Source organism: Eptesicus fuscus, chromosome 14, assembly GCF_027574615.1.
Source record: "Eptesicus fuscus isolate TK198812 chromosome 14, DD_ASM_mEF_20220401, whole genome shotgun sequence".
NCBI classification, from domain to species: Eukaryota; Metazoa; Chordata; class Mammalia; order Chiroptera; family Vespertilionidae; genus Eptesicus; species Eptesicus fuscus.
In genome coordinates, this window is record NC_072486.1 from 77,114,824 (window position 1) to 77,141,680 (window position 26,857).

General features: G+C 41.0%; 1 pseudogene; it reads right to left on the reverse strand.

Moving 5' to 3' along the window:
- Positions 1-5,732: 5,732 nt before the first annotated feature.
- Positions 5,733-26,857, reverse strand: part of LOC129151402 (GTPase IMAP family member 5-like) — a 41,590-nt pseudogene continuing 20,465 nt past the window's right edge.

Genomic DNA, 26,857 nt, shown 5'->3' on the forward strand with positions numbered 1-26,857 from the left:
CAACAAAATAAGACCTGAAGCATGGCGGCATAGAACAGACTGACATACACCTTGGTGTGAGGATTGGAGAGAGGATACAAGATAAACCAAAGAACTTATATACTTATATGCATATATCCCTTGGACTCAGGCAATAGGGCAGTGAAGTCCTGGGGTGGGGTGGTTAGGGGCTCAGAGGAGAGAAAGAAGGGGGTAAATGGGAGATATCTGTAATATTATCAAAAATGAAAAATATATATTAATAGAAAAAGACTTATTCTTCCCAGAGGAATCCTGTATACAACCACCTGTCTGTTCTTTAAGTCCATGTATACATCATCACACTGAATATAGCAGACATGACGGCAAACTCCATTTTATTTTTCAAGAAATATTATCACCGTTCATCCAGTTCCTCAGACAAAAACTCTAGGAATCTCCCTTGATTCCTCTCTTTGCCTTACTTTTCAGAAACAATCCATCTATAAGTTATCCTGGTTCTATCCACAAATCTGACCACTTCTCTCCATTTTGAAGATCATCATAAGTACAAGCTACTACTGCCATCCATGATTCAGCAGTCCACTAACTTGCCATTTTCATCAATTCTGTAAATGGGAATGATTTTGTAAAAATATCAATCAAACAGAAGAGAGATTTTGCAGAACCCCCCACTCCGGCATCCACAAAATCAGTAGTTATTCCCTATCTCCCACACATTTTATGGTGAAGCTGCTGCTAATCCAAGTATTCAGAAGAAGCATCCCTGATTCAGAGTTTCCCACATTTGATAACCAGAATCCTGAGATGAGAGAAGTAAATTTCCAGAAGCTGAGAGCACTGGTTACAGGATGGCTAAGATTCAGGGAAACTGTAGGTACAAGTTCAGATTATTATTTCTTAATCATCTCAATGGAAAACTCCACCCAATGGATATCCTGAAAGCATTAGTTGGTCATCAAGATGGGGAGTAGGAAAATCATGTGAGGTGAAAAAAAAAAAAAGCCATCAAAGCCCAGCTCCAATGCTAACAACATATGGCAATCTGTGTGACAGATGGCACATGAGGCCATGAATTATTCCCATCTCTGTACACTTGCCTCTTTGGAATGTGGATTTGCAACTCCTCCCACAAGGTGCTGAGTCTATTTCTCCAGCCCTTTCATCTGGGTGGGCCCTGTGACTTGCTCTAGACCAGTGATGGCGAACCTATGACACGCGTGTCAGCACTGACACGCGTAGCCATTTCTGATGACACACGGCTGCTGAGGCGGCCGCATGCCGAGGATGAAACATTTGCTGCTCCTGAGGATGAAACATTTGCGAAATAATGTTTTTTCCTCGAAGTGACACACTACCCGAGTTATGCTCAGTTTTTTGGCGAAGTTTGACACACCAAGCTCAAAAGGTTGCCCATCACTGCTCTAGACAATAGGGCAGTAGAAGCATGGTGCAAGTAGACTCCAAAAGTGCTGATGCCCTGTGGCTTGCTGTCTCTTTTTTCTGGTCTTCAGAACCCTGCAACAGCTTCATAAAGAAGCCAGGACTAGCCTGATTGATGGTGAGGGACACAAGGCCCAGTTATCCCTGGCACCCTAGCCTGCCCAAGAGCCTGCTAACAACCAGACATGTCCATGGGCTATCCAACTCAAAATTACACAGTTGCTGGATTTTGAGAGTATCATACTCAGCACAAATGTCTGATGAAAAAGCACAAGAACTATATGATTGCACTCATACTTGGGATATAAAATAGAAATCAGTCAGCCATCAAACAAAACAAATAAACTCATAGCCTTGTACAGCATTGCTGAATGATTAGAGCATCAGCCAAAACACCAAAGGGTCACGGGTTCAATGCCATGTCAAGGGCACATACCTGAATGGGAGGTTCAATCCCCTGCCTTAGTCAGAGCCCCTGAGAGAGGCAATCAATCAATGAATCTCATATTAATGTTTCTCTTTCTCTCTCTCCCTCTCTCTCCCCCTCTTTTCCCCTCCTTTTCTCTCTTCTATTCTTTCTAAAAAATCAATTATAAAAATCCATGGGTGAGAATTAACCAAAAACTAACTAACTATCTAACTAGAAAACAGACACAGACACAGTATGGTGGTTACCAGGGGGCATGGGGAAAGGTTGAACAGAGTAAAAGGTCAAATGTCTGGTGATGGAATGAGACAAGGCTTTGGGTGGTGAGCATACAATGCAATACACAGATGGATGTATTTTACATTTGCACATCTGAAACTCATATAATATTATTAACCAATGTCACCCAATAAATTTAATCTGTGATGATGGTAGGACCATCTGCATCTTATATTTCCACTATTACCTGGGAACAAGCACAATACTGGACAAAGAGTGGTTCTCAATTAATAGTTGTTAAATTAAGAAATTGATCAAAATCTCTCTGATTCTTGCTTTCTCTTTGATCTTTATGTCCAGACTACATCTTTGGAAAAGGTTATCCTTTCCTTATTCATCAATGTTTAGTGTCACAGAAACAAACCGTTACATTTTTGTTGCTGTTAATCTTCACCTGAGGATATTTTTTTTATTTATTTTTTGAGAGAGAGTGGAAGGGATGGATAGAGGGACGAGAGAAGGCAGGGAAAGAGAGAGAGAGAGAGAGAGAGAGAGAGAGAGACAGAGACAGAGAGAGAGAGAGAGAGAGAGATGTGAGAGAGACACATTCATTGGTTGCCTCCTGCATGAGCCTTAACTGAAGTGGGGGATCTAATCTGCAACCCAGGCATGTGCCCTTGACTGAGAATCAAACCCACAACCATTTGGTGCCTGAGCTAGTATGCTCTAAAGCTCACAACCAGGTGTGTTAGCTCTGGGACCTATTGGGAGCCACATGGGTCAAAGCCAAACTATTACATTTTAAATATATTTTTCTCCTTGCTATCTAGAAATGTTGGCAATGGAGAAAGCCATTTGAATAACTCATATTGGAGCAGACTTTGACTGGGACAGGATGAACTTGCTAGTTGTTAAAAACTGGCTCATCTGATAGGAACCATCAAATACAAACATGAATCACTATTAAACAGATAGACACTCCTTTTGAAAGAATAGTTATGTCTTTATACCTTAAGGATAGGAAGTAGAAAACAGCTACTTGTAAACTAAGAGGAGATATGTTTACAATTCAGCTTTGGCCACAAAGTTGATGGGTGTTCAGAGGGATAACATGTTGAGCTGTGCTTCTTACACTTCCCAGTACTCTTCCTCCACCAGCTTCCCACTAGTTCTGTCTGCTCACCCAACTCTATCCCTGAAAGCTTCTAGTTTATTTGTAAATTCTATAAATTGTTAAAGGAGTCATTTATTTATATAAATATCCTCTGAGCAGCAATCCCTGAAAGAATTACTATTTTGTAGGCCTCAGTCTTTAAAATGGATTGCAGCTTAAAATCAGCAGAAACATGAAACAGAAAGAATGATAAATCTGCACTGATCCAGATCGATATGGCTCAGTGTCAACATATGAATCAGAAGGTCAAGGTTTGATTTCTGATCAAAGCACATGCCTGGGTTGTTGGCTGGATCCCCAGTAGGGGCCTGCTGGAGGCAGCCAATCAATGATTCTCTCTCATCATTGATGTTTCTATCTTTCCCTCTCCATACCACTCTGATAATATATATATATAAATATATATATATTTTAAAGTCTATGCTGAGAGCAAGTTTTTCAGGAGGTTTAAGATATAGATTCAGGGGAAAGGATCCCTCAACACCAAACCCCACATTTCCCTGCCTCTCCCCACAACATACACACAAACACCTATCTTCCTTTACTTGGAAAATCTGGGTCCTGATCCTTTCACTAAATGTGAAGTCAATGCTAAGCTGAAAATATTGAGGAAGAGGAGGAAAGAGGAAGTTAGGGGAGAAGCTGCACAAACTTGCTCATGTAAGAGAGAGGCCCACCTTACTATCTAAAACAACTTTCTCCCTTTTGTTGACCTTCCTCCAGACTTGATGCTGGTGGATTCCATTACTGGTGCACATCTTGGGCCCTTCTAAACATACTCAGGCCAAGTAGAGCCAGTAAAAAACAAACAAACAAACAAACAAACAATCTAACCAACCAACAAACAAACAAACAAAACTGGATTGTTTTGTAGTTTCAAACAGGTAGCCCAGGATGGGTCACAGTCAGTTCCTGACATTGGCCTATACCAGAGTGTCTCCCAGTAGGCCCCAAAGCTAACATACCTGGTTGTGAGTTTTAGAGCATATCAGAGCATGACCCAATGAGCCCACAAGCAATACACCCAGAGGGAGATCGATCTTGGTAGACACCAGATGGGGGAATTCTGCTTTATTGGGTCAGATTCTTCATAGCAGATTGTATACTGTGGTTGATGTTTATCCTCATAGTCAATCAGCATGAGGGTCAATTCTACCCATGGATGGGCCAACAGCAATCAAGACTCAACTACAATAGGAGGACTCATATATTCCACAAAAGGAACATTCCTGGGACACATAGCTCAAGTGATCAGAGAGACTTTGCCACTGAACCACACAGGACACCTACTATGTAAGGTCAGCATACCAAGACTGGGAGACATAGCAGAACTACCTAATATACAGACACAAATATAGAGAGGCAGCCAAACTGGGAAACAAAGAAACAAGCTCCAAACAAAATAACAGGAGAAATAATTGGAAAAAGAAGTAAATGAAATGGAGGCAAGCCATCTACCTGATATGAAGTTCAAAACAATGGTTATAAGAATGATCACAGAACTTAGTGAGAACTTCAATGGAGAGATAGCAAGCATAAAAAAGATATCGAAACCATAAAGAAGAACCAGTCAGAAATTAAGAATACAAAATCTATAATGAAGAATACACTAGAAAAATCAACAGGAGATTTTATGAAGCAAATAAAATCAGTGATTTAGAAGGCAAGGTAGCAGAAAACATCCAATCAAAGCAGCAAAAAGAAAAAATAATTTTTAAAAGTGAGAATAACTTGAGGTACTTTTGTAACAGTATAAAGCATAAAAACATTCCCATCATAAGGATACCAGAAGGAGAAAAGAGAGAGCAAGCGATTGATAACCTATTTTTAAAAATAATGACTGAAAACTTTCCTAATCTGATGAAGAAAAAAGACACACAAGTCCAGGAAATGCAGAGTCCTTAACAAGATGAACCTAAAAAAGCCCACACCAAGGAGCATTATCATTTAAGTGACAAAGCCTAGAAATGAAGAGTGAATCTTAAAAATAGCAACAGAAAGACAGTTGCTTATAAGGAAGCTCCCATAACACTGCCAGTTAATTTCTCAATAGAAACTTTCAAGGCCTGAAGAGATTGGCATGAAATATGCAAAGTCATGAAAAGTAAAGACTTAAAAGCAAGATTACTCCACCTAGGAAGGTTATCATTTAAAATTGAAGGAGAGATAAAAGGCTTCCCAGGCAAGAAAAAGCTTAAGGAGTTCATTACCACCAAACCATTACAATAAATTTTTAAGGATCTTCTCTAAAAAGAAGTAACAATTTAAAAAACAACAACAACATAGGTATAACATTTTTAAATGTCAATACATACTTATCAATAATCAATTTAAATGTAAGTGGATTAAATGCTCCAATCAAAGGGCATAGGATAGCTGAATAGATGAGAAAACAAGACTGATATATATGCAGTATACAAGACACTCCCCACAGAATGAAGGACACACAAAGACTGAAAGTAAAGAGATGAAAAATATATTTCATGAAAATTAAAACAGAAGCTGAAGTAGCATACTTATATCGGACAACATACAATTTTTGACTCTGTGGACCACCTTGGATGCCCAGTGACTCCCAGTATCTTTCATGTCTCGCTTTTGCTCTTCAATGTATGCTTGAACTTTGAACAGGTAGCTCCTGTGCTCCTCTGGGGTGCTGTCTCTGCCTCCTTGGGACATCTGTGCATTGCAGAAGAGGTCGTTTGTGTAGAAGTTACCCCGGTTATGCCTCTCCAAGTTCTCTATAAGCCATCAGCTCCTCCAGCTGCTCCCTCTGTTCTTCCCTGGTGGCCCAGTTGTTGAAGCCACAGTACCTCCTCCCACACTCCTGGATCAGGCTCCTCAGGCTGTGGTTGTCCGTATTGATTACGAACTCATCCAAGGACCCACTCCCTAAGTCCTCCTTGTAGGTGAAGAGGACCACCACATGTCTCATGGCACCTGCCCCAAAGACCTCCTTCACCCTCCTCACTGCCATCGTGTCCTGGGCAGTGAAGCGCCCCATCTGTGTCACCAGCAGCAGCACATGGGGCCCTGGAGCTGAGAGCAGGTAGCAGTCCCCGATGTCCTTGTACATCTCTTGGTCCTGGGACTTTGCCTCAAAAATGGAGGGCGTGTCATCCACCAGGACATTTCTGCCATTCCACCTGGCATGTCCTGGTCACAGCCTGGGCTCCCAGCCTGGACACAAACAAAGGCTGGCAGAGGATGCTGTTCCCAGTGGCACTTTTTCCGCAGCCGGATTTGCCCACCAGAATGAACCTCAGTGAGGAAGATGATGCAAGCTGGTTATCTTCTACACTGCCTGAAAGAGAAAAATTGTGTATTTCATTAAGCTAGTGCTGCTTCCAATTTTTCAGTCATGGACCCTCATTGTATCTCATTAAAGCTGTGGACCTTCCTCCCAAGAAACTGTCATATCTAAATACACACAAAAGTTTCCAACAACTTTAGGAGGTTCTCGGGTCATAGGAAGTCTACATAGGAAATGCATATGTAGCCATAGCCAACAGTAAGAACTGCTACACTGAAGAGGTTCCTCCAAGTCCTTCATCTAGACCAGGGAAGATAGTAAAGTAAAGTGGTCCCTGCATTTCTCCAAGGATGGTGCCTAGCCCAGTTTCATGTTAAATGTGAAGTTAGAAGGAGGCAGAGGATAAGAAGTCACACATGGGAAAATATTACCACCTCTTTTTCACCCACAAATTCCCAGGAACACTTGTATAGAAGTGCTCAACATATTCACCTAAACCTTGGGAGAAAAGGAAGTGTCAGCTATGACCTTCCACCAAGGACCAGCTGAGGGTCCCTGGGTCTCTGTTCTTTGGGTGGGGAGTTCTCTGCTTGAAATTGAGACAAGGTCATAGTTCATGTCAAAGGCAAAATCTGAGAGATGACTCAGGATCAGTGGCTGAAGAGTATGGAATTTAAGACCATTAATAGTACATATGATGGAAAGATCTCCTACTTGGCTGGTTGAATTACAGCAAGTTAACAAAAGTAGTCTTGGAGAGGGCAACACTGAGCCAAGAGCTAAAACTTTCATGGGACCAAGAAGGGTGAGAACCCGGGGTGTCCTAGAGTTCTTATGAGCCCAAATGGATTCCAAGTTCATTGCAGTGTCCTAAAATCTATTATTTTATTTTTTTCTATTCTGTGTTGGTTCTTCCTTTTCTGCAGTGTTCTGGTTTTGTTTGTTTGTTTGTTTTTTGTAGCATACATGATTAGTAAATCTTTCTGGGAGATATTTCCATTTTCTGCTCAAAGTGAACAAGGAAAGATAAAATTTATTCACAATTCAGTTCAAAACCCTGCAACTTCTGACTTGAAGTTTCATTTCCACATTTCCCACACATCTTGTGCACGAAGAGCATCATACTGAAGGAGTCAGGTGGAGGTCGGGATGAAGATGGTGGGGAAGTTAAAGAAAAAATGAGCACTGACTTTTTATTATTCAGTTTAAAGTCACTGGTTTCTGTCACTGTGTTTGAGGTGAGGAAACGATGCCTCTTGAGGACTTGGAGGCTTTCTTTCCTTTGGCCTTAGCTCCATATTTGCTCTTTGGAAGTCCTTCCATCATCTTCTGGAATAAAAATAGGAAAGTGATAAAAAGTAAGTGCCCACATGAAGATGGTAAGGCCTGAGGTCACCTCCAGTTCAGACTCCTAAGAATAACTTTCCATCAAGAAAATATATAACTTTCCATTGCTAATTTCCTAACTCATATTATGCCCTCTCAAAAGTCTATGCATAACTTTAAGCGAACCTGGTGAAGCTAACCCAATGCACTGTGAACACTATGCTTGGTCCCTTTCCTTCTGTCTCAACTTACAGGAAAGCAGGAAGTGTTTTAAAACAAATCCATTGCTTATGTCCATCCAACTATAAAAGGCATGAAGTGAAAAAAGCATTCTTTATGGAATAAGGAGGGAAACATTATTTTATTTTATGTTTTGGAATCAAAGTAGGCCAACTTTCTGGGAAAAGTACTACCCCTCATGTCAGTCCTTGAAAAAATCATGTCCCATATCCAACCTTCCCTATAAGTTTCTTCTTGGTCACTGGATACCCATGTGACACAAAGAGTGTTGGGCACTGGAAATTCTCATTATTTCAAACAAGCCAATGCCATTTACAGCAATGTAATTTTTTTCTCTGTTCTAGCAAGTTTGTGATTAGCCCCCTGAGCAGTTGGTGGAGAGAAGGGGGTTCCATGGGCAAAGAGAAGGAATCAACACTGAGGACAAATTCAAGAAAAACTCACTTCCTGCTCAGTGTTTAATCAAATGTTTTGCCTGACTGACTCTGAGGTCCTTGTCTCCCAGTGATCACCATTCTGTATTCCAGTAGATTTAAACAGAAACTGGCACAACCACTGGTATCAATTAGCATAAATGTCTCATTCAAATGAGGCATAATATTGTGTCACTCATTTTGTTGTTAGAAAAGACACGATGTTACATACCTAAGATGAGGTTATATTTACTTATTAAGTCTTAAATATTATGCAGTTTTGAAACAAGTTTTTAAGTGAACTTATGAAACAAAAATCCACAATTTGCAATGAACAAATGTAAGTATTTTGGTTTTTACTGCAGCTATTCTGTTTGATTTAAAAGTTAACACATTACACATAAATTTCATTTATGTTTTTTGACTCCCCAGGCTTCTTTTCCCTCCCATTGTCATTCAGAGGCAACCAATATTCTGAGGATTTTATGTATCATCTCATGTGTATTTACACTTCTACATATACATGCATCTATAGGTAATGTCTAATGTTTTTGCATTTTAAACTTTTACATAAATGACATTATTCGTGTAAAATTTTATCCAATTATTTATTAACAAACTTTTAATCCATTCCAATATATATGCTTCCTGCAAAATAATCCCCATATACTGCATATCTCTATGCAAGATTGATGGATGGCTTTCATCCAACTAGATACTGTCAATATGACTCAAAACCACTAAGCTAATTCTCACTGACACAAGCCAGGTGTGAGAAGTCCCCAAATCTGCACTTGCACTTGGTGATATTCCACTATTAATTTTTTTTATCACCTTAAGGACATACATAGTGATGTCTTCGTCCATTTACATGTCCATTTTACTGATTACCATTGAATTTAAAAATGATTTTCATAGTTTGTTTGCTATTCAGTTTGCTTCTGTTACATAGAAATATTTGCACACTTTTCTATTAATTTAGTGGGACTGTTTTGGCCTTCCTTAGGTAAACCATCTATTTTCATATTTTTCTTTTTTCCTTTCTTCCTCTTCTGACCCTTTCTCACTTCCTTTGCTTAAGCCCAGAGGAAAGCATTTCCTCATACCCTCTTCCATAGGCTATCCTTGACCCTGAGAATTATACTCTGGCTCTTGCTAACCCTGCTCAAATTCTATGATATTTTTCTACTCTAGATGACCTTTTGTGAGGAAACTGAGCAACAAATGACCTGCCCAAGGTCACACAATTGCCCTGGACCTAAGACTGAAAAGTAATTCCTATTGCCAGTGAATTCTCCTTGGTTCCACGGGAGGAAAAATTAATCTAAATAAATCCACAGCCTCTTGGACCCCACACATACAATGTGGTTGTCCCATGGTCAGGACAAAAACTGAGGCTGACAAGCTGGAAGCCTGCTCTGAAACCAACACAGACAATTGTACTGCAAAATATTGGGTGTATGCTTTTCCAAAATATGTTATTCAAAGAGAAAACTGCAGGGCAGGAGTTGCTCTAAATTGAAGCATTTCAGGTTAACACCATCTGGTGTTTATCTGTGTGACCCAAATGGACCAGGGTGCCTGACACAGAAAGTCAATCAAACTCAGGTTACATTAGCCAAGATGCAGGGCAGTAGTTCTCTTGGACCGTCTTCTGAATGTGTCAGGCAGCAAGGAAGACATGTACCCACAGCAGAATGGACTTTTAGACAGAAATTATCAAATAACAAAGTATCCTGTTCTGAGAGAGTGACAAAGGATATTAATGAAGATGCTAAAATAAGTCACAAAGTATTAACATGACTGTAGCGCTAATCAGTTTGTCTCAGTGGTTAGAGCATTGTCCCAGGACTGAAGGGTCCTGGATTCAGTTCAGATCAAGGGCACCTACCTCAATTGCAGGCTCAATCCCCTGTACCAGGAGGGGCATGTACAGGAAGCAACCCAATCAATATGTCTCTCTCCCACCAATGTTTCTCTCTCTTTGCCTCTCCCCCTCCCTTCCACTTGCTCTATAAATCAATGGAAAAATACCTGGGGTGGGGATTAACAAAAACCAACCAAAACAACAACAACAACAAAACACAACAGGACTGTAAAGCTTAAGAAAAGACTGGGGGAAGCATGGCAGATCTGTAGGAATGTGGTGTGTGTCAATCTTGGATCAGACCAAAGTGGGAGGACAGAGAATGGAGGCATATTCCTCGTCTGAAAGGAAAATTCTACTCATCTTCTGCAAAATGAGAGGGCAGTAGGCAATGTGCAAGCAGAGGTTATAACAGCATTGGCAGGACAATAGGCAGGGATTGAAGGAAATAAACATAATGTAACTTTTGATTTTAAATTTACATGAGCCTGATTTTATCATGAAGGTACTGAACCATGAGAAAGCAGGCTCCCTCCTGCTGTTTTAGGAAAATCAAACTATTTCTTGTTGGCATTGTTCATAAGTGTCTCCTTCACTCATCTGCCACAGTCCTCATATTTCTTGTTTTAAGAATCCCTTGTTTTATAGTTTAGTTCTTGGAACTTCTGGATACATCTCTTACAGAAAGTTCAGCAGACAAAAGGATTGTTCAGGTGCCCTGAAGATGACTCTGTTTGTCATACAGCTGAGTCCTACCTCTTGTCAGAGGAAAGGTATGGGCTATTTGGGGGGAAATTGGGTGGTTTGCAGAAGGACAAAGTCCTAAAATAATGTGTACTTAGGGGTCTAGGACTTGGGGAACACATGGCTCAGTGGAGGTGTCACTTAAGAAGTTAAGATGGTAAATTGAGAAGATTGTCCCTGTTTAATGGGGAACCTGAGTAGGTTCAATTTTCCCATCTGTGTAATGGGATGAGAATATTCATTCAGCTTCACGAAACCCTGTGAATCCCCATGAAGATCCAATGGGCTAAGCAATCGTCAGTTAGCTAAAAAGCCAGGAACACTTTGGAATGTACTGGGGTGTGGGCACAGGGTCAATGTTTCCCACATCTGTTCCCCCACTGTCAACCACTGTTGCTCCTAGCAACACCATCACCATCGCTTTTCACTACTGGGTAAGCCCAGAAGTTCAGTAACTAGAAGTTGAAATCACACCAGCAATGAGTGGCTGTCTCTAGGCCATGGGCTCTCACACTTCCAAGGCGCTGGGATCCTCCCCAGTACCCCCTTATCTGGCTTGGACCTGTGGGAGCTGTGTTCTATGGCCTCGCTAATGTGCTCCCAGTTCTCAGGAATGTGCATGGGGCAGACGCATAGGAAGCCAGACCTTTACAGTTACACAGGAGCTCCCTGGAGGCTGAATGTTCCAGGGCGAGACTGCTGGGAAGGAAGAAGAAAGGGGATTGCTGAATACCGCCCCCAAGCCCCCACAACAGGGACAGGTCCTTGGAGTGGGAGCCAAACAGCATCTAGAGACCAGAGGGCTGGGGCTGTGTGCTGTTTCCCCTGTGTGCTTCCTGTCAGAGCCTGCCAGCTGCCAGGCCACCTCCCATTTCCTTTTTATGACTTATTAAAATAAGCAATTTGTAGAAGAAGAGGCTATGCAGGCAGTGATGGACCCCTAACCACACCAGATTCAGAAACAGCCCCAGTGACACAGAAAAGTTTCTATGGGACACTAGCCTCCCGAACCCTACCCCCCACCCCACCCCAGCAGCCATCACAAGAGCACCTTCCCAGCCTTACTCCCCAAGGCCCTTCTCAAGGCTCTGCTTCTAGAATGTTCCTACTTGAGACAGACAGGTACTACTGATCCACAGAGGGCCTGGAAGACCAACTCTAAGAACTTGACAATGATGGGCGTCCCAACCCCAGGTGCTCGCTGTCCCCTCTCTGCCATCGGACAGAGCAGCCCCTTGGGACTTATAAGGATTGGAGCATTATGTATGGGTTTATTCTGGTGGCAACTGGGAGCAGGGCTGTCGTTCCTCTATTCGTCAGCTGACCGCACATTTAAGGCTGGAGCAGTGAACATAGAATAATTACCTTGCAAAGTGAGATGGAGAACACAATATGGGCTTAGGTTCCCATATCCTGTTGGTCAATTCTAATAGTTTTATTTGGTATATTTGCAATAAAGGAAACTCTTCTTATAGTTGCTGTTTTATACTGGTTACTAAACAAGAAATTGATTTATAGTATCACATCACCCAGGTGAAGTCAGAGGGCTTAACCTTGAACTCAGGGGGAAAGTTGTTTAAGGCACAGCCTGAAAGAACACTTTACTAGATGAATGGTGGATTGCAGCTGTTTTATAATAAGAAGATGCCAGTGCTAGAAAGTTCAGACAATGGTCAGTGGTCAGAAGTCCGTAACTAGGAACCTCACATAGAGGGGTATGGGGAAGTCAACATCATCTTTCATTTTCCACACACTTGCTGATCCTATTTTACATTCCAGGCACTGTATTATCTAATGGGGACAAAGATGAAAAAGGTCAGAATCAAAGTTTCTGAAAATGAAAATCACTGAAGAAATGCTATTGATCATGAGGAAAAACTGTTAAACATTCTCTAAGAATATATGCTTCAAATTATTGAGAGCACAATTTGAGAATCAGATTGGAGATGCCATGTGACATTTAGCCCCTCTCTTTGCAGTTTATATTAACACCTGCCATCATCATTGTAACATTTTCACAGTAATAATCATCGAGCACCAAACTTGAGTCTTCTTCCCAAGACAACTGACAAACAACTGGGAATTTCATGCCACTCTTTGTGCAATTGCCATCCCATTATGAAGTAAGCAAATGCCAAAATATTTTTTTTATTTTTAAATCTTTATTGTTGAAAGTATTACATATGTCCCCCTTTTTCCCTCATTGATCCCCTCCAACCTGCCCTTGCCCTTGGCCCAAGGCCTTCACTACCTTATTGTCTGTGGTCATAGGTTATGGCAAATGCCAAAATATTGAAAAACTCAACAATTTAAACAGACAGGTACTGTGGTCATCTTTCCATTATCAAGTGTACTAAAAAGACATGAGCTCTCCAGAGCTAAAGTTCTAATAAACTTAGTCCTTATTATTTGGATATTTTTTTTATTAGTTGGAGATTTTTAGAATCTTATTTTTCAAAGGAGTTTATTCACAATAGAATGTGGTCTCTGAGACCCAGACATTTTTTAGAACTAACACAGAATCTTAGTCAAAGTGAGACCTGAGAAGGGCCATTGAGGAAGATTCAGTTCAAAATTGTCTTGGGCCCTGGCCAGTGTTCTGAAGGCCCATGCACTGAAGGGTCTCAGGATTGATTCCAGGTCAGGGGTACGTACCTGGGTTGCAGGTTTGATCACTTGCCAATGCCAGGGCTCCTGTTGGGAGGCAACCAATCAAAGTGTCTCTCTCATATCGATATCTTTCTCTTCTCTCTCACCTCCTTCCCTCCCTTCCACTTTTTCTAAATAAATCAATGGAAAAAATATCCTCAGGTGAGGATTAACAGTTAATTCAATACGACCATGTTCACAGCACTATACTCTCATTAGCTCCATCAGGAAGTGTCTTAATTAAAAAATATATAAAATATTTTAAACTATGCCATTTCCTTTTGGAACTGATCAAAGTAGTTTATTTTGTCTTAACAGATGATGTAGTCACAAATAATTAAGTTATGATATTCGAGGACATATATGTAGTAAAACTATGGTACATCTACACAATGGAATACTACGCTGGTTTAAAAAAGAAGGGATTCTTACCATTTGCAGCAGCATGAATGGAACTGGAGAGCATTATGCTAAGTGAAATAAGCCAGTCAGTGAAAAAAACAATACCACATGATCTCACTCATTTATGGATAATAAAGAACATTATAACATGATAAACAAAAATATAGATACAGAGGCAGAGAAGTATCAAACAGACTGTCAAATTACACCAGGAAGGCTGGGGAGGGGCGGGGGAGTTAAGAGATTAACCGAAGAACTTGTATGCATGCATATAAGCATAACCAATGGACGCAAGACACTGGGGGGTGAGGGCATGTTTGGGAGTGGGGTGGGGGACAATGGGGAGATATGGACACATATGTAACACATTAATCAATAAAATAAATTTGAAAAAAATGGATAAACAGGTGAGTAAAGAAGCACTTTATGTAAACACCTGTTTGGCTGGTAAAAATGCCCAGAAGGGCCAGTAAGGAAAATAAGTTCCAATTCTGATTTTTGTCATGGTTTGTCCTTAGGAAATTTCTTAACTCTCAGTAGATTATTTTCCTCTTTAAATCAAAGGAAGTTAATGATAATTATCCCTCATAGTTCATGAGGTTATTTTCATCATAAAATATTGAGAACCATCTATTCCCCCAATGTCAGCCCCTCCCTGTGCCCCTCAGGTCATCAATGGAATCCCTCCCAGGCTTGAAGCTCCTGAGTGGACCCAGCCTAGCTGCTGAGGATGCAGAAAGCAGGAATTAACAGTGGAGTTTTTTGCAGCCATGCTTCACATTGCCCCTCACTGCTGCAGCCAGCATGCCCCTCAGGTTCCCCACCCTTTGCAGCCCACCCAACCGGGTAGCCCACCTTGGGCCTTCCTGGGCCCTTAACCGCTTGTGGCATCAAAGTGCAGTGTAAAGGTGGGTCCTATGCATGGCTAAGCTAAGGAAATGCCTTTCTTTAAACTCTTCTCTCACATTCAGAATAGAAATAAGGAAATCGTTATTTATTCACTTGTTTGTTTGTTTGTTTGTTTGGTTGGTTGGTTCTTACACAACCTGAGGATGTCATCTGGTTTTCCAATGGTATGGCCTTGAAGAACTTTCATGAGCTGGCCATCCCCTGTCAAACCCGATGGTACAGCCACCATTCTCACCTCCGTGGTCTGCAGCTTCTGCCAAAGGACTAGCTACTCCCTGGCTTCTCCAAGAGAAAACAGGAGCGTTTTGTTTTGTTTTGTTTTGTTTTGTTTTGTTTTGTTTTGTTTTGGTAAGAGCCATACTGCAAGCCAGAAAATGGAATGCAGGACATAAATGGAAGTTGTCAGTCTGCAACTCCAGGAGAGCCCTCACCAGAACCTAACTATGCTGCAACCTGACCCTGGACTTCCAACCTGCAGAGGGTGGAAGACGCATTTCTGTTGTTTAAATGCCTCCTAAACCATGACGTTTCCTTACTTTCTTTTCTTTTCAGCTGCCCTAATGGAAGAAGACAGTATCTAAATTTCTAAAAAAAAAAAAAAAAAAAAGCTCAAAATAAAATGGTTGTTTGCTCTTTACCATGAATCCATTTTCTACAAGAAAACAAACAGCAATTTCTCTTTTTCAAGAGAGGAAAAATGCATGGAGACTACTAAAACACTTTAGGACATTTTGAAGTTAGACAAATTAATTTTAAAACTGTGTGCCTCTAGTCCAAAAGGAGACTTGAAACCTTAAAAAGTGAACTTTGGGCCTTTGAAAAGTTTATAGGGTTCAGTTTTTTGTGTCATTAAAACTCTGTCTGAAGCCACAGGATTCCTATGGCAGGAAGTGTTAGTTTCTGCTCAGCTCCAGGTTCCTTTCTGGCCAGGTTTAGACCTGCACTGTGAGTCCTAGCCTGAGTAGGAGCCAGGCAAGTAGCAGGCAGAACAGAACCAAGGCGCTCAGCAGCGTGGCTTCCCCAGTCTACCCACTGCCATCCAATTGTGCAACCAGACCAGCATCCCAGGCTCCCACTGTCCAGCACTTGGTTCTCCAAGCTGGGCCTATCAGGCACAGCCACTGCATGGGGCAGAGGATGCGTCAGACCTCACTGCAGATCTCACATTTGAAAAGGAAAGAGAAAAAGTAGCTGGTTGGACAAAGAGATCCCCAGATCTGACAAAGCCTGTGCCTATGCAGTAGAGAGTTCTGGGGCAAAGACTGACCCATAGCCACGTCCTGCTTGGACAGACACTGGGAGCTCTGCTGAGCTGGGCCTGGGAAGGGCATGGCTTTTGCTCTGGCAGCAGGAAGCTGTCAGCTAACTGCTAACTAAATTTTCTTTTCTTCTTTTGCATTTTTATGCTGTACATTAGATTCCTAGAAAGATACTAACCTTCAGACTCAAGAAAGTGACTGAAAGTGACTCAAGAGAAAATAAATCTAAAGAGGTTAAATTAAAATAAAAACCTACAACCAAAGAAAAGCCCAGTATCAGATGGCTTCACTGGTGAATTCATTAAACATTTAAGGAATTAACACCTATACATTGCAGATACTTTCTAACACCAGGAGAAGAGGAATTACTTCACCATTCATTCCATGAGGTCAATGTCCTTCAAAGATACTGTAAGAAAAAACAAACAAACTGTGGACCAATAACCTTTATGAATCCTATATAATAAAAGGGTAATATGGTAATATACAAATAGACTAAACGGCAGAACAACCAAACAACCAATCAAAGTGTGAAATGCTAGTGATATGCAAAGGCTGCTCAACTGCTCCCTATGATGTGCACTGACCACCAAGGGGCAGACAGTCAACTGGTCGACCAGTCACTATGATGTGCACTGACCACCAGGAGGCAGATGCTCCGACCAGTAGGTTAGCTTGCTGCTGGAGTCTGGCTGATCCGGACTGAGCGAGATGGGCCCTAATTTTCAGCTGCCCTAATGGAAGAAGACACACCCTGGAGCCCTCCCACAGTCTCTCCCCTGCCTGATCATGCACCGGTGGGGTCCCTCAGCCTGGCATGCACCCTCTTACAATCCATGACCCCTTGGAAGATGTCAGAGAGCCGGTTTCAGCCCAATCCTGCAGGCCACTCCCCTTGGGAGGGAGCCAGACACAGGGCTCATGGCTGTCGAGAGCCACTGCAGCAGCATGATCCTCTTCCAATCAGGACTGATTGGGCACGAGCCCGTGGCAGACACAGTGGGGCCAGGATGAGCAGGAGTAGCATGTAGGAGCTGCAGGCAGCATGGGACTGCAGGTTCTGGCCCAATCCCTGCAGGCCACTCAGAGGGAACCCACCCGTGCACAAATTCATGCACAGGGCCTCTAGTATAAACATAAAAATCCTCACCAAAATACTAGCAAATTAAATGCAGCAACTTATCAATACAAGTACATATGTGAGAAGTATGTACCATATGTAAGTATAGATATCTGGGATTTATACTGTAGTTTACTTATTGAATTATATCCCAATATCTGATATGTCCAACGCCCTCAATGTATACTTTGTCAGTCGTATGTCAGTTGAGTGTCCCCCACTCCTTGGTGACTTGGTGAAATTGGTGCAAACTATCATTACACAGCATGGAAGACTCCACAGTCCTCCCCTCTGTTTCTAAGAGTCCCCCTTCCTTTCCCTCAGCCTCTCCTGCCTCCTCATTCCTGTGACAGTGTGCACTGTTTCTACTTTAGCCTGTGACTCTGAAAGCCCCAAAGGCGCCATTTTTACTGTTTCTTAAAATAACAAACACTGGTATTTATGCAGAACTATTCATACTCACCCATTTCTTTCTTTTTTAGTTTTAGAAACCTTACTGGAGACGCTGCAGAGTACAAGAATCAGCACACAGACTTCCTCTCTCATTTTGATGACTCTTCTCTTTGCTCTAAAGGTCGTTCCAATATGGGTTCCTCACTGGGCTCTTCACTAACAACTGTCTTTTCCCCCTCTAATTTTTAAGATGCTATTATTTGTGTATATGAGACTCTGTCCCTTTGTGGATAAAAATCACATGTCTCTTTTAGATCATCCAGCATTGGTTTAAAAAACAACAAACCAAAACACCTTACTCCCCCTCTTCCCCACTTTGTATTGAAAGGCAGGAAAAGTCAATTTTACAAACATTTTTAAGTTGCCCAGATATTCAGAATATTGGAAAATGATAGACAAAAATCAAGTGTGGACTGAGAAACGTTCAGGTTACTGTCATTGGGTTTAAAAAGAAGACATATTTGTGTTTATTTCTGGTATCCATATGTTTACTTTGACTGTTTAAAAGACTCAATTCAAATCAGGAAACGGACTGTCTCCTTCGAATTTTTTCCAACTGGCTTTCCTACCTGTTTGGTGGCTGCTGCTAGGTATATCAGTCATTTGATTGCTTTCTGTTTCTTTTTTATTCTTCATTTTCTTTCTTTATCTCACAGTCTCGTCATGTTGGCTGAGAAAAGCGGTTTTGTGGTGTGCTTCCTGTTTTGCAGCTTTTGGCCTCATCGTCCTTTGTTTTCTAGGTGACTGGGTTTGAGATTGGCTTATACTTTGCCCTTGTGGTTTCACACTCTGGGTGGCTTCTGGTGCAGCTTGAGACCAGACACTTGTTTGTTGCTCAGAGCTAGAGTTCAAAAGGTCATTCCAATATAGGTTCCTCACTGGGCACTTCACTAACAACTGCTGGATAAGGGACCAAGTCCTTTGGAAATACTTTGTCTGAAAATTTCTGCAGGGAAAAGCCACCATAATGCAGAACTTTGTGCCCATTATTCACACATATTCTGGCAGCATGTGTGCATGTGTTACATTAAGCTCCTCCCATCTGGGAACCGAGAAAAGTATGTAAAACTAGAGGACCAGTGGACGAAATTCGTGCATGGGGGCTGGGAGTCCCTCAGTCCGACCTGCACCCTCTCACAATCCGGGACCCCTCGGGAAATGTCCAACTGCCGGTTTAGGCCCAATCCCACATCGGATATCCCTCTTGCAATCCGGGCCCACTGGCTCATAACCGCTGGCCTGCCTGCCTGCCTGCCTGCCTGATTGGCCCTAAGCACTCTGCCTGCCTGCCTCATCACCCTTAGCCCCTCTGCCTGCCTGCCTGATCACCCCTAACCACCTCTGCCTTGGCCCCCACAACCGTGGCTTCATCCAGAAGGATATCTGGATTCATGTCTGGAAGGTCAATCTGCTGTCCGGTCTAATTAGCATATTATGTTTTTATTATTATAGATTAGAGGTCACTGTTTTGGAAATAAGTTTGTATTTTTTAACACTTCACACCAACCTTTGTCTTAAATTTAGGATCACACAGCAAGAAGCAAGAAGCACATTGTTACCTTGAAAAGAGTTTGGCTACGAGGCCAAACTCATCATAAACGGGGTCATTTTAGTCATTGCACTATAGCATTTTCTTCATTTGTTGCAAGTAGAGGAGTGTTTGTTATCCACAGCAGGAACTATTGTTTGGTTGACATCTGTACTAGCTATTTTAACTCAAGAGCAACTCTTAAATCCTATATCTCTGAATCTGTCTTGGCCATAGACACTTTGTCTCTAAAGTTTCATAATATTACTCAAGGCTTTCACACTTTGGATGCTCTATTTAAGCACAAGACATGGACGTTGCAAGGTAGTTTTAGTTCCTGCAGCAAGTAAAGGAGATGGGGGATTCACAGACAAAGCTTTGTCTCCCCAACGGGAGTGCCTTTATACACTATCTGGTTAATTAAACATTGATTTCTTCTTTGCAGCTGGCTACAATTGTGTTGTTGGGTTGGGTTCCCGTCGAGCTCATCTTGCTATGCCTACAAACACTGTGCTACTTTTAAACACTTAGCAAGATGTATTTAGCAAGAGCTGCTCCGCCAGTGCCCCGCGTGGCCGCCCAGTGCTTGACTGTCTCCCGCCCTCCGGCTGCAGCAGAACCTAAAGCCCTTCTAGTTCCCTCTCTGCTCCCAGCTGGTTGGCACCTCCATCTTTGGTTTCTTTGGCTCCCTCTCCCAAGAGCCAGGACCAGGAGGGCACAGCCCTCTCGCTGGCGCAGTGCCAGACCTGCAGGTGCTGCGGCCCTCGGCCCCCACCATAACACCGTACAGGTTTACTCTAATAACAGGAAATTCACCCTTATTAAAATCTCATATTTTTTTTATGGTAGCCTATGGTCCTTTAAGGTGCCATTGAGTTCAGTTTGCTAATCTTTTGTGGAGGGTTTTTGCATTTATATTTATCAGGGGGATTGGCCTGTAGTTTTATTTCTCTTGTAGTGCCCTTGTCTGATTTTGATATCAGAGTTATTCTGGCCTCATAAAATTAGTTTGGAAGTTTTCCTTCCTCTGTTCTTTTTGGGAGAGTTTTCAAAGGATGGGTAATAATTGTTCTTTAAATGTTTGCTAGAATTCAGTTGTGAAACTGGTGTGGGCCTTTCTTTGTTGGGAGATTTTTTATTTCTGCTTCAATCTCCTTATTCATTATTTGCCCGTTCATAATTTTTTGTTTATTTATGACTCAGTCTTGGTAAGTTTTATGCTTCTAGGAATTTTATCCATTTCTTGGCATATGACTGTTCATAGTAGTCTCTTATGATCCTTTGTATTTTTGTGACATCAGTAGTAATGTCTCCATTTTCACTTATGATTTTATTTATTTGAGCCTTCTTTATTTGAAAAAAATAATCTAGTTAACTTTTTATACATTTTTCTTATCTTTTCAAAATACAGCTCCTATCATTATTGTTTTCTTTATACTTTCTATAATTTTTCTGATCTCTGTTTCCTTCCTCTGCTGACTTTTGGATAGTTTGTCTCATTTTTTCTGGTCCCTCAATGTAAAGTTATTTATTTGAGATATTTCTTCTTACTTAATGTTGTAGCTATCATTATACCCTTCCTTTATACTATTGTAGTCAGAAAAGAGACTTAGTTTTTTTCAATATTTTTAAATTTGCTTAGACTTGTTTATATGTATATCATTTCTGGTCACTGAACAACAGGTTGCTCAGGAATGATCCACACATGGGTCAGGTGTGCAGAAAATGAAAATGAAAATAGGTGACAACTGCCACCTCACAAAGGATTGAGCCACATAAAATTGTGAATGGGTGGATGAACAGAGAATTTATTTTATCAATTAAAGATTTATGCAAAAGCCAATTGACTTTTGAAAGCAAAATAATAATACATGGTTGAGTTTATATTTTCTGTAATGTACAGTGTATAACAGTAATATCAAAGGTGGAAAGACACCTTATGTGATATGATATAATATTCACTTAAAGTAGAATATGATAACTTAAAGGTGCACATTGTAAACTATGGAGCAACCAATAAGAAAATCAAATGAGATATAGTTAATAAAGCAACAATTGAAATAAAAAAGAATTTTAAAAATTCACAATAAAAGCATAAAAGGCAAAAAAAAGGTAGATGGAACAGAAACAAATAGAAAGAGGATGAATTCAAACACAACCTAATCAGTAATTATATTAGATATAAATTATCTTCATGCTCTAATTGGGCAGTCATATTGATTTTTAAAAATCAAGACCCAAATGAATGCTATCTAAAGGAAATCCCACTTTAAATATAGAGACACAGACAGGTTAAAAGAAAAGAATTTAAAAAGATATACCATGAAAGGTGCTGAGAAACAAGATCAACAGTAATTAATATAAATGTGAAAAATCTGGTCAGAAGGCTGAATTGGGCTCTTTGATATTCACAGGGTGAATATATGCCTTTTATTACCTACTGCTGACTCAATGGCCTAAAGCAAACTCCACCAACCTGATCATCTTACTGTTTACTAAACATGACCATTCAGGAGAGAGAAAAAAAATGGCGACGGAATAGAGTCGGTTTTGGAGTCTGTTCCTGGGGCGGAGTGTAGGAGAGGCAGTGGCTCGCAGAGGGAGTGTATGTGGGCAAGCCAAGGGACAGCTGGACTCCAGGAGAAGGCGGGGGAGTGCTGGGCAGTGTTCCCTTGACCGCGCAGCACCCACAGGGGCTGGGTCCCCTCCCGGAGCTGCGGGAGCTGCGGGCTCACCTGGCGCCTTGCCATCTTGCAAGGGAAGGAGAATTTTATTGGAAACCTGACTTTCCGCGACAACTGCAAACACTGAACGGCTGTGATCACCAGATCACCGGTCCCCTATCAGCGCAAACATTCAGATTCAAAGGGACTCTTCACTGCACCTCGTAAAGGTCAGATTTCGCCTGAAATAAGGTGAGGTTTCTAACCCCCGCGGTGGGTGAGGGAAGCGCTGGGCGAGGGAAGCGCGGCAGCAGCCGCAGGACCGGCAGGAGCCGGGAGGTCTGTGCCTAGAAAAATCGGCGGCAGTTGGAGCTGCCGTGATCCGTGAATGTGGAAGGGGGTCCTCTGAGCTGCTAACAGAAGTGACCTCTTGAAAGCAACTCATTTTAATCTGACGAGGAAGGTCAGACTAAGAATTTTCAAAGGAGTGCAGGATCCTCAGTCTGGCGCACAGACCCACGGTCCGCACACTTGGGCTCTTTCCGACTCTGATTGCTGAGCCCAATACAGAGGTAAACCCAGGTGGAAATCCCTGAAAGACTGCAGGGGGAAGGTGTTTTTTCGGAACCTGGGGACCAGAGCTGCATGTGACCATCAGAGAGGCAGCTCTGAGGCGCAAACCTCCACAAGCTCTGAGGCACACACCTCCACAAACCTGTAGTGAGTGCCACAGATGGGGAAAAAAAAAAAAAGCTAGAGAGGCCCGGAAGTCAATTCAGAAACACCGCCACCCAGCGGCTGAAACGCTAACTGTCTCTGGTGTAATCAAAAATAAATACGAGAAATTAAGACAAGGCCGGCTTAAAAAGCAGGACTGGCTTCCAACACTGAGGAGCCCTGGAATGAAGCTGAACTGAAATACCGCCCAGACTGGGAAACAGGCGTACCAAACAGAATAATAGAGGAAGTGAATGACAGCCGCTACTGCACATTTAAGTCTTCCTATTTTTTAATTTTCAATTCTTTTTTAAATTTTTTATTCTCATATTTTTTATTTTCATTTTTTGCATCTTTTACTTAAGAAACTAAATTTTTTTCTTTTTCCCCACTTGATTTTCACCTTTTTAATTATTACATTTTTATTTTCAATCAGCATTATTATTACTATTATTTTACTTTTTTTTTTTTAATGTCATTTGATTTTCTCTTTCTTTTATTTTTGGATTAGTATCCTACATTCGATTTGCATCTTTCCCTTACAATCGTTTTACCCTATCTCAAAGCTAACATTATGCCATCACTCTCCTCCTAACCTTTCCCCTTTTGGTCCCCAGTTTATCTTAACCCTTTCTGGCTTTAGATTTTCCCTACTCTTTCAGTTTACTCTCTGCTAAAACTTCACCCTACTTATATATCTAATTCCCAACCCCCTGCTCCAAATCCATACAAACCTCTCTCTACGCTACCTTAAAAAAATTATTTTTCTCTCTGGCCTTTTGTTGTTGTTTGCTTGAATGTTGATTAGATTGATTTTTTATGCTTTTTTATGAGATTGTTTTGATTATTCTTTTTGTTGGTTTGGTTGGTTCTTTTGTTTGCTTTGTTTTGTTTGTTTTTTACTTTTGTTTCCCCTTGCCTCACTTGATATTATCTGGTGTTGCAGTCTGTATTAATCTCCAGGCTCGTGTTGCTGGAATTTGCTGGGAATAATGGCTGTTCTAGTGGAGTTTACTCCCCATATATATAGTTTGTTACCCTTTTCTCTCTTAGTATCGTTCTTTTCTCTCTTACTATTTTTTTTCTTTTCTTTTTCTTTTTTTTTTTTCTTTTCTTTCTTTCTGCTTCTTTCCCAAGTTCAGATTCACACTCTTTGGTTTTTTTTCTTTTTGTTGTTGTTCTTTCTTTTTACTCTCCCTCTTCCACTCCTATTCCCTAATTTGTCTTTCTCTGGTAGTTACCTTTATTGGAGGTTATTAATATCGTGAATACAATTCTGTTCAGTGCCTTGTCTATTGTGCCTGGTTGTGTTGTATTTGGTACCTTTAAATCAACACCGGAGAGAGAGATCTACATAACCAGACATCCGGAGAAGATAGACCATGGGGAGACAAAGAAACAGCCCCCACAGGAAAGAGAAGCAGGCATCACCAGAAACGGAAGTAAATGATTTAGAGGCAAACAATCTATCAGAGAAAGAATTCAGAGAAATGGTCATAAAGTGGCTGAAAAGGATGGAAGACAAATTCAACAATATGAGTAAGAACCAAGAAGAAATGAAGAAGAACCAAGAAGAAATGAAAAATGACATCGCTGCTGTAAAGAACTCAATAGAAAGCATCAAGAGTAGACTAGACAAAGCAGAGGACCGCATAAGTGAGCTAGAAGACAATATGGAAAAAAATACCCAATTACAACAGCTTCTAGAAACAAAAATTAGAAAGATGGAGGAGAGCCTAAGGGAACTTCGGGACAATACAAAACAAAACAACATCAGGATAATAGGGGTGCCAGAAGGAAAGGAAACTGAGCAAGGAATAGAAAACCTGTTTGAAGAAATAATAACAGAAAACTACCCTGATATAGGGAAGAAAAAACCCACACAAATCCAAGAAGCTCACAGAGTTCCAAGCAAAATGAACCCCAAAAGACCGACGCCAAGGCACATTATAGTTAAGTTGGAAAACACCAACGACAAAGTAAGAATCTTACAAGCGGCCAGAGAGATACAGACAGTTACATACAAAGGAACCCCCATCAGACTAGCAACTGATTTCTCAACAGAAACTCATCAGGCCAGAAGGGAATGGAATGAAATATACACAGTCATGCAAAGGAAGGGTCTAAATCCAAGAATACTGTACCCAGCTAGGCTATCAATCAAAATTGAAGGTGAAATCAGGAGCTTCACAGACAAAAAAGGACTAAGGGAGTTTATCACCACCAAACCAGCAATGAAAGAAATGCTAAAGGGTCTGCTGTAAAAAAAAAAAAAAAAAAAAAAAAAAAAAAAAAAAGAAAGAAAGAAATAGCAAGCAAAGAAGGAACACAGGGGTATAGAATAAAAATGGTGTCAAATAAGTACCTATCAATAATAACTTTAAATGTAAATGGATTGAATGCCCCAATCAAAAGACACAGGGTAACAGACTGGATAAGAAAACAAAACCCAGATATCTGCTGTCTACAGGAAACCCACTTCAAAAAAAAGGATGCGTACAGACTGAGAGTAAAGGGATGGAAAAAGGTTTTCCAGGCGAATGGAAATGAAAAAAAAGCTGGGGTAGCAATACTTATATCTGACAAATTAGATCTCAAAGTGAAGGACATAACTAGAGATAATGAAGGCCACTTCATAATACTAAAGGGAGAAATCCAACAAGAAGAAATAACTCTGGTAAACATATATGCACCCAATACAGGAGCAACAAGATACATTAAAAAACTCCTGGAAGATATCAAAGGAGAGATTGACAGCAATACAATCATAGTAGGAGACTTCAATACCCCACTATCACCATTTGACAAATACTCTAAACAAAAAATCAGCAAAGAAACATCAATCCTAAATGACTCACTAGAACAGATGGAATTCATCGACATCTTCAGAACATTTCACCCCAAAGCCACAGAATATACATTCTTCTCAAGTGCACATGGGTCATTTTCAAAGATAGACCATATTTTAGGACATAGGCAAAGTCTCTCCAAATTCAAGAAAATAGAAATCATATCAAGTATCTTCTCAGATCACAGTGGCATAAAACTGGAAATCAGCTACAATAAAAACAACCCAAAGAAATCAAATACTTGGAGACTAAACAGCATGCTATTAAACCATGACTGGGTTACCAAAGACATCAAAGAAGAAATAAAAAACATCATGGCAACAAATGACAATAAAACACAACAATCCAAAATCTATGGGACACAGCGAAAGCAGTCCTGAGAGGGAAATTCATAGCTCTACAAGCCTACTGCAAAAAACAAGAAACAACGGTAATAAATTACCTAACCCAACAACTCAAAGAGTTAGAGAGAGAGCAACAAGATAAGCCCAGTGTTAGCAGAAGGAAAGAAATAATAAAGATCAGAGTGGAGATAAACGACATAGAGACCAAAGAAACAATACAAAAGATCAACAAAACCAAGAGCTGGTTCTTTGAAAGGATAAACAAGATTGATGGACCTCTAGCCAGGCTCACCAAGAAGCAAAGAGAGAGGACCCAAATAAACAAAATCAGAAATGAAAGAGGTGAAATAACACCAGACCCCGATGAAATACAAAGGATTGTTACAAAATACTATGAACAACTCTATTCCAACAAACTGGACAACCTAGAGGAAATCGACATATTCCTAGAAAAATACAACCTTCCAAAACTCAATCAGGAAGAATCTAAACAGCTCAACATGCCAGTAACTATGGAAGAAATTGAAGCAGTCATCAAAAAGCTTCCGGCAAACAAAAGCCCGGGGCCAGATGGCTTCACAGGAAAGTTTTACCAAACTTTCAAGGAAGAACTAAAACCTATCCTCCTCAGACTATTCCAAAAAATTCAAGAGGAAGGAACACTTCCAGGCTCCTTCTATGAAGCCAGCATCACCCTAATACCAAAACCAGATAAAGACAACTCAATGAAAGAGAATTACAGGCCAATATCCCTCATGAACATAGATGCCAAAATCCTGAACAAAATTCTAGCAAATCGGCTCCAGCAGCACATCAGAAAGATCATACACCACGACCAAGTAGGATTTATCCCAGGAATGCAAGGATGGTACAATATCC